This window comes from Bos indicus, chromosome 26 (assembly GCF_029378745.1).
Source record: "Bos indicus isolate NIAB-ARS_2022 breed Sahiwal x Tharparkar chromosome 26, NIAB-ARS_B.indTharparkar_mat_pri_1.0, whole genome shotgun sequence".
In the NCBI taxonomy this organism is placed as follows: domain Eukaryota; kingdom Metazoa; phylum Chordata; class Mammalia; order Artiodactyla; family Bovidae; genus Bos; species Bos indicus.
In genome coordinates, this window is record NC_091785.1 from 6,536,459 (window position 1) to 6,548,046 (window position 11,588).

Here is an 11,588-nt window from a genome sequence, read left to right on the forward strand (position 1 = left end):
AAAGTAATAACGTTGCCAAAATAAATTTTGTTGAAGGTTCTATCATACCATAGTCAGAGACTTTCCCTACTTAAGGGTACAAAATATTTTTATGGATGCCAACCAATACTCACAGCTAACCTCATCACATATTTTTAAATCTAGTATCAAATGAAACAGAGAAAGATCTTTAACTCACTCATTATAAATCCCTATGATTTTCACTAATGCATTTTGTTTGAAAAATGAAGATAGGTGGGAAAGTGTAGCTTCAACTCATCAGAGTGGATTGGAGGAACTTGCCAAAATTTCAAGAGTTGTTTGACCTATAGTGATGATGTTCTAAAACCAGACAAAATTGGACAGACTTAAAAATCCAAAGAAAGCACATGCAAATTAGAGGTTTCCAAGTGTTATAAACTTAGCCAAAGAACTTGCTGAAGGTTACATAACTTGGGTCTTGTATTTTTGTCTACCAAGTGTTGAAAGATTCTCTCGGATATCTCTTTCTCTTCCTGTATTAATTTTGAAGGAAATTAGAAAGTTTTTATTGTTTTTTCTTGAGGGAATGTGGCAGTATTGATAATCTGCATTAAATCTTATATTTTAAGCCTGACTGGTAACATTTTAAATGCTGGTCATAGCCCCCAATGAGCTAGAGTATGTACAAGTTTGTAGAACACAAGGATTCTTGGAACTTTAAAAAACTCTGTTAAAGTTGTTAAAATATTATCTGGCTCATGTTTTGCTTGGCATAAAACGACACACTGGCACTTCACGTCTTACAGTGCACCCGTATGAGAGAATCACAGACCACATATATGCAACCTGGCAAATGATAAATTAAGTTACTGTCAGGGTTTAGTCTAAGCCAAGTGCCTCCTTCTCTAACTGCTGCACTTTCTACTATTTAAAATCATTTCTATCATGTATTATTTTTAATTGTGGCAAGGAGAACACCATGAGATATATGAATAGAATTTATGTAACAAGTCTTTCAATCATATATACCTTGTTTTATAGATATTAAAACAAGAAATAACATTTTAATTGATTGAAAGAAAATTATGATACAGAGAAGCTTCATGTGGAAAGTTTAGAAATGATACTTTATATACTTATATATATATATGATGCTATATGTTCAATTAAAAATATTAATAACATAACTAGTTTTTAATTTGCATTTCTCTAATAATTAGTGATGTTGAAAAATGGTACAGGTGAATCTATTTGCAAAGTAGACATAGAGAACAAACGTTTGAGCACCATGAGAGGGAAGGGGCGGAGAGTGGGATGAATTGGGATATTGGGATTGACATATAACATTCCTATGTATAAAATAGGTAATTAATGAGAACTTACTGAATAACACATGGAGAAAAATGGAAAAATTATATGTCCTAATCTGTTTGTAGGACATATATTAACCCTAAAATATAGTCCAATATACAGTGAAGTGAAGTGAAGTCACTCAGTCGTATCTGACTCTTAGTGACCCTGTGGACTGCAGCCCACCAGACTCCTCCATCCATGGGATTTTCCAGGCAAGAGTACTGGAGTGGGGTGCCATTGCCTTCTCCAATATACAGTAAATACAGACAAATACTGTTTTATTCCACTTACACAAGGTACATAGAATAGTGAAATTCATAGAGTCAGAAAGTACACAGGCCTTGATAGATACCTGAGGTCAGGGGCTGGGGAGGTGGGGAAGGAAAATGGGGAGTTTGTGTTTAAAAGGTACAGAGTTTCAGTTTAGGGAGGTGAAAAACTGGGGAGATGGATGATGGTAATGTGAATATTCTTACTGTCACTGAACTGTACAGTTAAATATGGTAAAATAGTATGTTTTATATCACATAACTTTTACTACAATAAAAAATTTACAAAGAAATAATTATATTTCCATTTCATATGATGACAGGTAAAGTGACCCTACTTTTTTTGAGGTAACATCTTGCTTTAACTATTTCTCCGGTATGTATAAGCTTTTCAGAAAAAAATCAGTATCTTTTCTCTTTTGAGTGTTAATTTTGAGAAAGCATATTAAATTTGACTCAAAATCCTTTTTCTTGACATGTAGAATTTCTGTGTATTTTGGCTCAGATTGTCTTTCACAATATACATTTAAATGTAATATATTAATCAGCTTTATTGCTGGAAAGACTGATTTTTGTTCAGAGTGATATTTACTACCCTTTGCCTTGATTTGATTTTACGGGAGATTCCAGTCAACTTTAATGTGTGCTATTTTAACATTTTACTACAGTTCTCACTTCTTTTGAGAAAGAATTTATTCCTTTTTCAAAATTTACAGGATTCCTTTACGACTTCTTTCTAAAAGAAAAATAAGTCAGGTCGTAATTAATTCCCTTAGAGATAGCTTATGAAATTAGTGCTGACTCTGTCCCTTTACTATGGTTTGTGAGGCCTTAAAATGTAATTTAAGAGGTGAGATTATAAGCACTTCCTCATTCAGGAAAAAGCAAGAGGAAGAAAACTCCTCTCAGGAAATATAAAAAGCCTTAGAAGAAAGATTATTTTGTACGCATTGTGAATGGAGAGGGTGGATCACGCATGAGTTGTGTTCTGTCAAAATAGATGGTGGCACTTTGTTAGGTTATAAATTCAAATGTGGTCTCACAAGCTCAGGTCAATTTAAATCATGAGGAATCTTCACAAAGCACCATTTAGTTCATTCTCACTGTGACCAGGAGACCCTATTAAGCAACAAGGTACCTCTCAGTGGGAGACCAAAGTCCGGGATTGTAATCCTTCATTAGCAAAAAGAGGGAAGACTAAGGATAGAATAAGGGAAAGAAGTGGACTTGCAGGTAGGAAGTCCTTTCCAGTTAAGTGACCTTGTGACCATTTCACATCACTTCGGCCAAGCCTGGGTTTCCTTAGTGAAAAACTGCTATGTTCCCAAACTCACGTGGCAGGCAGTGCTAGTTTTCTTCTGCATCTCAGATTTGTTCCTAGTCTCTGATAGCTATCTGTGTCTTTGGGCACGTTTTAGTGTGGGTTTTACCTCTCTCGCTTGTAATAATTGAAGATATAGAAAAGCTGATTTAAAGGTGACTTCCAACTCATACAATTCTCTAAGAAACTTGAAATAGCAGGGCAAAAATTGAAAATAAAATTATAAAACCAAATACAAGTGATCAAAAAAACAGTATTAAACATAGTAAAGAATCTTTCATGATTTTTAAATTAGTTTTTCAGCTTTGAAACCAAAAGAAGTTACATAAGTTGTATTTTTCTTTAACTGGTTTCAAAACTGATCTTTATGCAATTAAAGGAAAAACAAGCTAATAAACCAACATGGTATGACTTTATGTTTATAGAGACAGATTACAGGCTCACCTTGGAGATACGGCAGGTTTACTTTCAGACTACTTCAGTAAAGAATATCATAATAAAACCATTACCTCCAAACAATTCCAATAGTAACATCAAAGATCATTGATCACAGATCACCATAACAAATATAATCATAATGAAAAAGTTTGAAAAATTATAAGAATTACCAAAATATGACTCAGAGACACAAAATGAGCAAATGCTGTTGTCACAAACCTTCCATTTTTAAACTACGCAGTATCTGTGAAGCACAATAAGATGAGTATGCCTGTATTTGACTCTGGACATCATCTAGCACTTATGACAACTCCAAAGCCATCCTTTCCAGAGCAGACCTTATTAGTCAATTCAAACACTGAGTTCATATTTGAATTTAGAATTACAATATAACTCTGTTAGTCATTTTACTGATTTAACTTCACTGTTCCTTTAGATTTCATTGAGTAGCCTGAGGCTCAGATAGATAAGATTCTAGCCCAAAACCAAGCATTAGCAGGTCTTTTAGTCAGTTTCTGCCTAATTCTCTGCCTCCAAGACCTGAAATATACTGCTTGTATTCCTCTCCCCACTGTAAGAACAAGAAAGCTTGAAAGAAGATAAATCCAAATTGAACATCATTTATTTTATTTGCAGTGCTTATTAAATATTTGCAATTTGATAGTGTTCTAAAATGAAGGTAATATAATGGTCAATAAAACAGAAAAAAATATATGGACTTGTGGGAGACAGATAATAAATGGGATCACTAAGTAAAATATTAAATATGTTGATAATGTGACAGAGAAAAAAATAAGACAAGGAAAGTTCAGTCACTCAGTTGTGTCCGACTCTCTGCGACCACAAGGACTGCAGCACACCAGGCTTCCCTGTCTATCACCAACTTCCGGAGCTTGATCAAACTCATGTCCATGGAGTTGGTGATGCCATCAAACCACCTCATCCTCTGTCGTCCCCTTCTCCTCCCACCTTAAATCTTTCCCAGCATCAGGGTCTTCTCCAATGAGTCAGTTCTTCGTATTAGGTGGAAAAGTGTTGGAGTTTCTGGCACAGCATCAGTCCTTCCAATGAATATTCATAACCGATTTCTTTTAGGATTAACTGGTTGGATCGCCTTGCAATCCAAGGGACTCTCAAGAGTCTTCTCCAACACCACAGTCAAAAGTATCAGTTTTTTGCTGCTCAGATTTCTTTATGATCCAACTCTCACATCCATATATGACTACTGGAAAACCCATAGTTTTGACTAGATGAACATTTAATTCATGTAGTCAAATGAACTAGTTCATTTAGTTCATTTAGTTGGCAAAGTAATGTCTCTGCTTTTTAATATGCTATCTAGCTTGGTCATAGCTTTTCTTCCAAGGATCAAGTGTCTTTTAATTTCCTGGCTACAATCACCATCTGCAGTGATTCTGGAACCAGAGAAAATAAAGTCTGTCACTGCTTCCATTGTTTCCCCATCTATTTACCATGAAGTGATGGGACTGGATGCCACGATCTTGGTTTTCGAATGTTGACTTTTAAGCTAGATTTTTCACTCTCCTCTTTCATCTTCATCATGATGCTCTTTAGTTCTTCTTCACTTTCTTCCATAAGGGTGGTGTCATCTGAGTATCTGAGATTATTAATATTTCTCCCGGCAATCTTGATTTCAGCTTGTGCTTCATCCAGCCCTGTATTTCTCACGATGTACTCTGCATGTAAGCTAAATAAACAGGGTGACAATATACCTTGACAATGTCCTTTCCCAATTTGGAACCAGTCTGTTGTTCCATGTCGAATTCTAACTGTTGCTTCTTGGTCTGCATACAGATTTCTCAGGAGGCAGGTCAGGTGGTCTGGTATTCCCATCTCTTTCAGAATTTTCCACAGTTTATTGTGATCCACACAGTCAAAGGCTTTGGCATAGTCAATAAAGCAGAAGTAGATGCTTTTCTGGAACTCTTTCGCTTTTTCAATGATTCAGTGGATGTTGGAAATTTGACCTCTTGCTCCTCTGCCTTTTCTAAATCCAGCTTGCAACATCTGGAAGTTCTCCATTCACAAACTATTAAAGCCTCGCTTGGAGAATTTTGAGGATTACTTTGCTAGCATGTGAGATAAGTGTAATTGTGTGGTAGTCTGAACATTTTTGGCATTGTCTTTCTTTGGTGTTGGAATTAAAACTGACTTTTTCAGTCCTGTGGCCCCTGCTGAGTTTTCAAAATTTACTGGCATATTGTGTGCAGCACTTTCACAGCATCATCTTTTAGGATTTGAAATAGCTCAGCTGGAATTTCATCACCTCCCCAGCTTTGTTTGTAGTGATGCTTCCTTAGGCCCACTTGACCTTGCTCTCTAGGATGTCTGGCTCTAGGTGAGTGATCACACCATTGTGGTTATCTGTGTCATGAAGATACTTTTTGTATAGTTCTTCTGTGTATTCTTGCCACCTCTTCTTAATATCTTCTGCTTCTGTTAGGTCCATACCATTTCTGTCCTTTATTGTACCCATCTTTTCATGAAATGTTCCCTTGGTATCTCTAATTTTCTTGAAGAGATCTCTAGTTTTTTCCATTCTGTTGTTTTCCCCTGTTTCTTTGTATCTATCACCAAAGAAGGCTCTCTTATCTCTCCTTGCTAGTCTTTGGAACTCTGCATTCAAATGTGTACATCTTTTCTTTTCTCCTTTGCCTTTAACTTCTCGTCTTTTCTCAGCTATTTGTAAGGCCTCCTCAGACAACCATGTTGCCTTTTTGCATTTCTTTTTTTGGGGGATGGGCTTGATCACTGCCTTCTGTACAATGTCACAAGCCTCTTTCTATAATTATTCAGGCACTCTGTCTCCTCAGATCTGATCCCTTGAATCTATTTGTCACTTCTATTGTATAATCATGTGGGACTTGACTTATGTCATACCTGGATGGTCTGGTGGTTTCCCCTACTTTCTTCAATTTAAGTCTGAATTTGGCAATAAGGAGTTCATGATCAGAGCCACAGTCAGCTCCCAGTCTTGTGTTTGCTGACTGTATAGAGCTTATCCATCTTCAGCTGCAAGGAATATAATCAATCTGACTTTGATACTGACCATCTGGTGGGGTCCACGTGTAGAGTCATCTCTTGTGTTGTTAGAAGAGGGTGTTTGCTATGACCAGTGCATTCTCTTGGCAAAACTCTATTAGCCTTTGCCCTGCTTCATTTTGTCTTTCAAAGCCAAACTTTCCCATTACACCAGTAATCTCTTTACCTCCTAATTTTGCATGTCAGTCCCCTATGATGAAAAGGACATCTTTTTGGGGTGTTAGTTCTAGAAACTCTTGTAGGTCATCATAGAACCATTCAACTTTAGTGTCTTCAGCATTAGTGGTTGGGTCATAAACTTGAATTACTGTGATATAGCATGTTTTTCTTGGAAATGACCAGAGATCATTCTGTGTCATTTTTGAGATTGCACCCAAGTACTGCATTTCAGACTCTTTTGTTGACTATGATGGCTAAACCATTTGTTCTAAGGGATTCTTGCCCACAGTGGTAGATATAATGGTCATCTGAATTAAATTTGCCCATTCTGGTCCATTTTAGTTCACTGATTCCTAAAATGTCAAGATTCACTCTTGCCATCTCCTGTTTGACCACTTCCAATTTACCTTGATTCACGCACCTAACATTCCAGGTTCCTATGCAATATTGCTTGCTACAGCATCAGACTTTACTTCTGTCATCAGTTACATCCACAACTGGGCATTGTTTTTGTTTTGGCTCCATCTCTTCATAGTTTCTGGAGTTATTTATTCTCCAGTAACATATTGGCCACCTACTGACCTGGGGAGCTCATATTTCAGTATCATATCTTTTTGCCTTTACATACTGTTCATGGGGTTCTCAAGGCAAGAATACTGAAGTGGTTTACCATTCCTTTCTCCAGTGGACTATGTTTTGTCAGATCTCTCCACCATGATGTGTATGTCTTGGGTGGCCCTACATAGCATGGCTCATAGTTTCATTGAGTTGGACAAGGCTTGGTTTATGTGATCAGTTTGGTTAGTTTACTGTGATTATGGCTTTCATTCTGTCTGCTCTCTGACAAATAAAGATAAGAGGCTTATGGAAGCTTCCTGATGGGAGAGACTGACTGTGAGGAAAACTGGGTCTTGTTCTGACGGGCACAGCCATGATCAGTAAATATTTAATCCAATTTTCCACTTGATGCTGGGGCTGTGTTTTGTTCCTGTTGTGTGGCTTGAGGACAAACTGTTGACCTAAGCCTCCACATGAGACTCCTGGACACTCACAGGCAAGTCTGACTCAGGCTTTTGTGGGGACACTGCTCCTTTCTCTTGGCTCCTGGTGTGCACAAGGTTTTATTTGTGCCCTCCACAAGTCTGTTTTCCCAGTCCTGTGGAAATTCTGTAATCAAATCCCACTGGCCTCCAACATCAAATTCCCTTGGGGTTCTCAGTCCCTTTGCAGGATCCCCGGGTTGCAAAGTCTGTTGTGGGTACTAGGACTTTCTTAACGGTGCAAGAATTTCTTTGGCATAATCGTTCTGCAGTTTGTGGGTCATTTGCTCTGCGGCTTTATGGTGGGTAATGCTGTGTGACTCAGGTCTGCTGCAGCCAGAGACTCTATCCCTATGGAAAGCCATTGCTGACCCATGCCTCCACGGGAGACACTCAAACACTCAAGATAAAGGACTATATATTAGAAAGTCAGACGGAGATTTTCTCATGAGATGATGATATTTAAAGGAAGAATAATGGAAAGAAGGGAGGAAAGAGAGGAAAATTCATTTCAAACAGAAGGAGGTCTGTCACTGAGGCTGAGGGCACGGAAGTAGTGAGCCAAGTGATATTGTAGTGGGAAGTAGATTCTGAGAGAGAGGAGGTTGAAGAGAGCAAATGGAATAGTCTTGTAGGATACAGGAAAGACTTTGTATTTTGAGCAAGATGGGTAGATTGAAGGGCTTTGACAAAAGAGTGCAAGATCTGCTTTTGTGTGTTGAATTGTTGACTACTTTTCTGGTGAGAAAGAATTAGAAATATATATTTCAACTTAAATTAACTATACAGAAGTATGCTGCTTAGGGCTGAATTGTGCCCCCTCCAAAAAAAAAAAATTCTGTATATTGAAATCCTAAGCCCCACACCTGAGAAGGTAACTGTATTTGGAAATGGGGTCTTTAAAGACATGATTAAATTAAAATCAGGCCATTAGGGTGGACCCTAATCCAGTGTGGGGCTTCCCAGGTGGCGCTAGTGGTAAAGAACCTGCCTGCCAATGCAGGAGACATAGAGACACAGGTTTGATCCCTGGGTTGGGAAGATCCCTTGGAGAAGGGCATAAGAACCCACTCCACTGTTCTTGCCTGGAGAATCCCGTGGACAGATGAGTCTGGTGGGCAACAGTCTATGGGGTCACAAAAAGTGAGGAACAACTGAAGTGACTTAGCATGAAATCCAGTGTGACTGGTATCCTCATAAGAAGAGCTTAGGGTACAAATACAGGAGGGGAGTGCACAGAGGAAAGGCCATGCGTGGAGACAATGAGAAGCAGCTACCAGCCAGCCAAGGAGAGGCCTCCGAAGAAACCAGATTCTGCCAACACTTTGATCTTGGATTTCTAGCCTCCAGAAGTGTGAGCAAACAAATTTGCCATGTGAAGACTACCCAGTCTGTGTTATTTTGTAATGGTAGCCCTAGCAAACAAATTTCTATAGGCAATGCCAAAGAAGGCTCAAACTACCAAACAATTGCACTCATCTCACACGCTAGTAAAGTAATGCCCAAAATTCTCCAAGCCAGGCTTCAGCAATATGTGAATCATGAAATTCATGATGTTCAAGCTGGTTTAGAAAAGGCAGAGGAACCAGAGATCAAATTGCCAACATCTTCTGGATCATGGAAAAAGCAAGAGAGTTCCAGAAAAACATCTATTTCTCCCTTATTGACTATGCCAAAGCCTTTGACTGTGTGGATCACAATAAACTGTGGAAAATTCTGAAAGAGATGGGAATACCAGACCACTTGATCTGCCTCTTGAGAAATTTGTATGCAGGTCAGGAAGCAACAGTTAGAACTGGACATGGAACAACAGACTGGTCAAGGCTGTATATTGTCACCCTGTTTATTTACTTATATGCAGAGTACATCATGAGAAACACTGGACTGGAAGAAACACAAGCTGGAATCAAGATTGCTTGGAGAAATATCAATAACCTCAGATATGCAGATGATACCACCCTTATGGCAGAAAGTGAAGAGGAACTCAAAAGCCTCTTGATGAAAGTGAAAGAGGAGAGTGAAAAAGTTGGCTTAAAACTCAACATTCAGAAAACAAAGATCATGGCATCCTGTCCCATCACTTTATGGGAAATAGATGGGAAAACAGTGGAAACAGTGTCAGACTTTATTTTTCTGGGCTTCAAAATCACTGCAGATGGTGACTGCAGCCATGAAATTAAAAGATGCTTACTCCTTTGAAGGAAAGTTATGACCAACCTAGATAGCATATTCAAAAGCAGAGACATTATTTTGCCAACAAAGGTCCGTCTAGTCAAGGCTATGGTTTTTCCTGTGGTCATGTATGGATGTGAGAGTTGGACTGTGAAGAAGGCTGAGCTTGAAGAATTGATGCTTTTGAACTGTGGTGCTGGAGAAGACTCTTGAGAGTCCCTTGGACTGCAAGGAGATCCAACCAGTCCATTCTGAAGGAGATCAGCCCTGGGATTTCTTTGGAAGGAATGATGCTAAAGCTGAAACTCCAGTACTTTGGCCACCTCATGGGAAGAGTTGACTCATTGGAAAAGACTCTGATGCTGGAAGTGATTGGGGGCAGGAGGAGAAGGGGACGACAGAGGATGAGATGGCTGGATGGCATCACTGACTCGATGGATGTGAGTCTCAGTGAACTCCGGGAGTTGGTGATGGACAGGGCGGCCTGGCATGGGGTCGGCAAAGAGTCAGACAGGACTGAGTGACTGATCTGATCTGATCTGATCTGATACAGTCCATGGAACTCTCTAGGCCAGAATACTGGAGTGGGTAACCTTTCCCTTTTCCAGGGGATCTTCCCAACCCAGGAATCAAACCCAGGTCTCTCACATTGCAGGCGGCTTCTTTACCACCTGAGCCACAAGGGAAGCCCTTGTGGAAGTGGGTAGTCTATCCTTTCTCCAGCAGATCTTCTCGAGCCAGGAATTGAACTGTGGCTTAGACGGTAAAGCATCTGCCTGCAGTGCAGGAGACCCGGGTCCGATCCCTGGGTTGGGAAGATCCCCTGGAGAAGGAAATGGCAACCCACTCCAGTACTCTTGCTTGGAAAATCCCATGGACTGAGGAGCCTGGTAGGCTACAGTCTATGGGATCACAAAGAGTCGGACACAACTGTGCAACTTCACTTTCACTTTCTAATGCATTGAAGGTGGATTCTCTACCAACTCAGCTATCAGGGAAGCCCAAGGCAACAAAACAGTTGCCCAACGTGTGGCTCGAACCCACGACCCTGAGATTAAGAGTCTCATGCTCTACTGACTGGGCTAGCTAGGTATGACTTACTGAAAACATATAGTCAAATGCACATTTTCTTTTGACAGGGACACAGCATATTTTTCATATGATATTAAGTATACAGTGACAACCAAAGTGTTTTTCCTCCTATTCTTTTTACTGTAAAGGTAAATATCTTTAATATTTAATACTTAATACAGGGGACTTCCCTGGCAGTCCAGTGGTTGGGACTTCATCTTCTAATGCAGGGAGTGATCCTTAGTCAGGGAGCTTAGATCCCACAGACCTTGTAGCCAAAAGACCAAAACATAAAACAGAAGCAATACTGTAGCAAATTCAATAAAGATTTTCAAAATCATCCACATCAAAAAAATCTTTAAAAGCAATATTTAATACAAATAGCTGGGCAGACTATATTCTACCTCACTGTGGCAATTGGAGACCACTCATTTCTTCAGCTTATTTTGCACATGCATCATTTTTAAAAGAATTGATCACCTAAATATGCCAACAAAGCCTAGCTATAAGACAGCTATCATAAACTACCAAAGTTTTTATTAATCATTTTCTTACATACTCTAAAGAAAATTCTAATTTCCAAACTTTTAAATAATGCTTAGCATTTGTTTGCTTATGTATGTTTTGAAAAGTGTTAGAATTGAGTTTGGTAAAGATAGAAAGTTGCTAAATAATTCACTTTTTTTAATAACTAATTTTATTACATAAACTTCTCAATTCTCAAAGTCTCTCTCTCTCTAT

The 11,588-nt window shown here is 38.9% G+C and overlaps 1 non-coding gene across 1 annotated transcript; it reads right to left on the bottom strand.

Annotated features, from left to right (window-relative positions):
• Positions 1-10,795: 10,795 nt before the first annotated feature.
• TRNAK-CUU (transfer RNA lysine (anticodon CUU)) lies at positions 10,796-10,868 on the bottom strand. The gene has a single exon. It is a non-coding gene; the product is annotated as a tRNA-Lys (tRNA).
• Between the last annotated feature and the right edge of the window lie 720 nt (positions 10,869-11,588).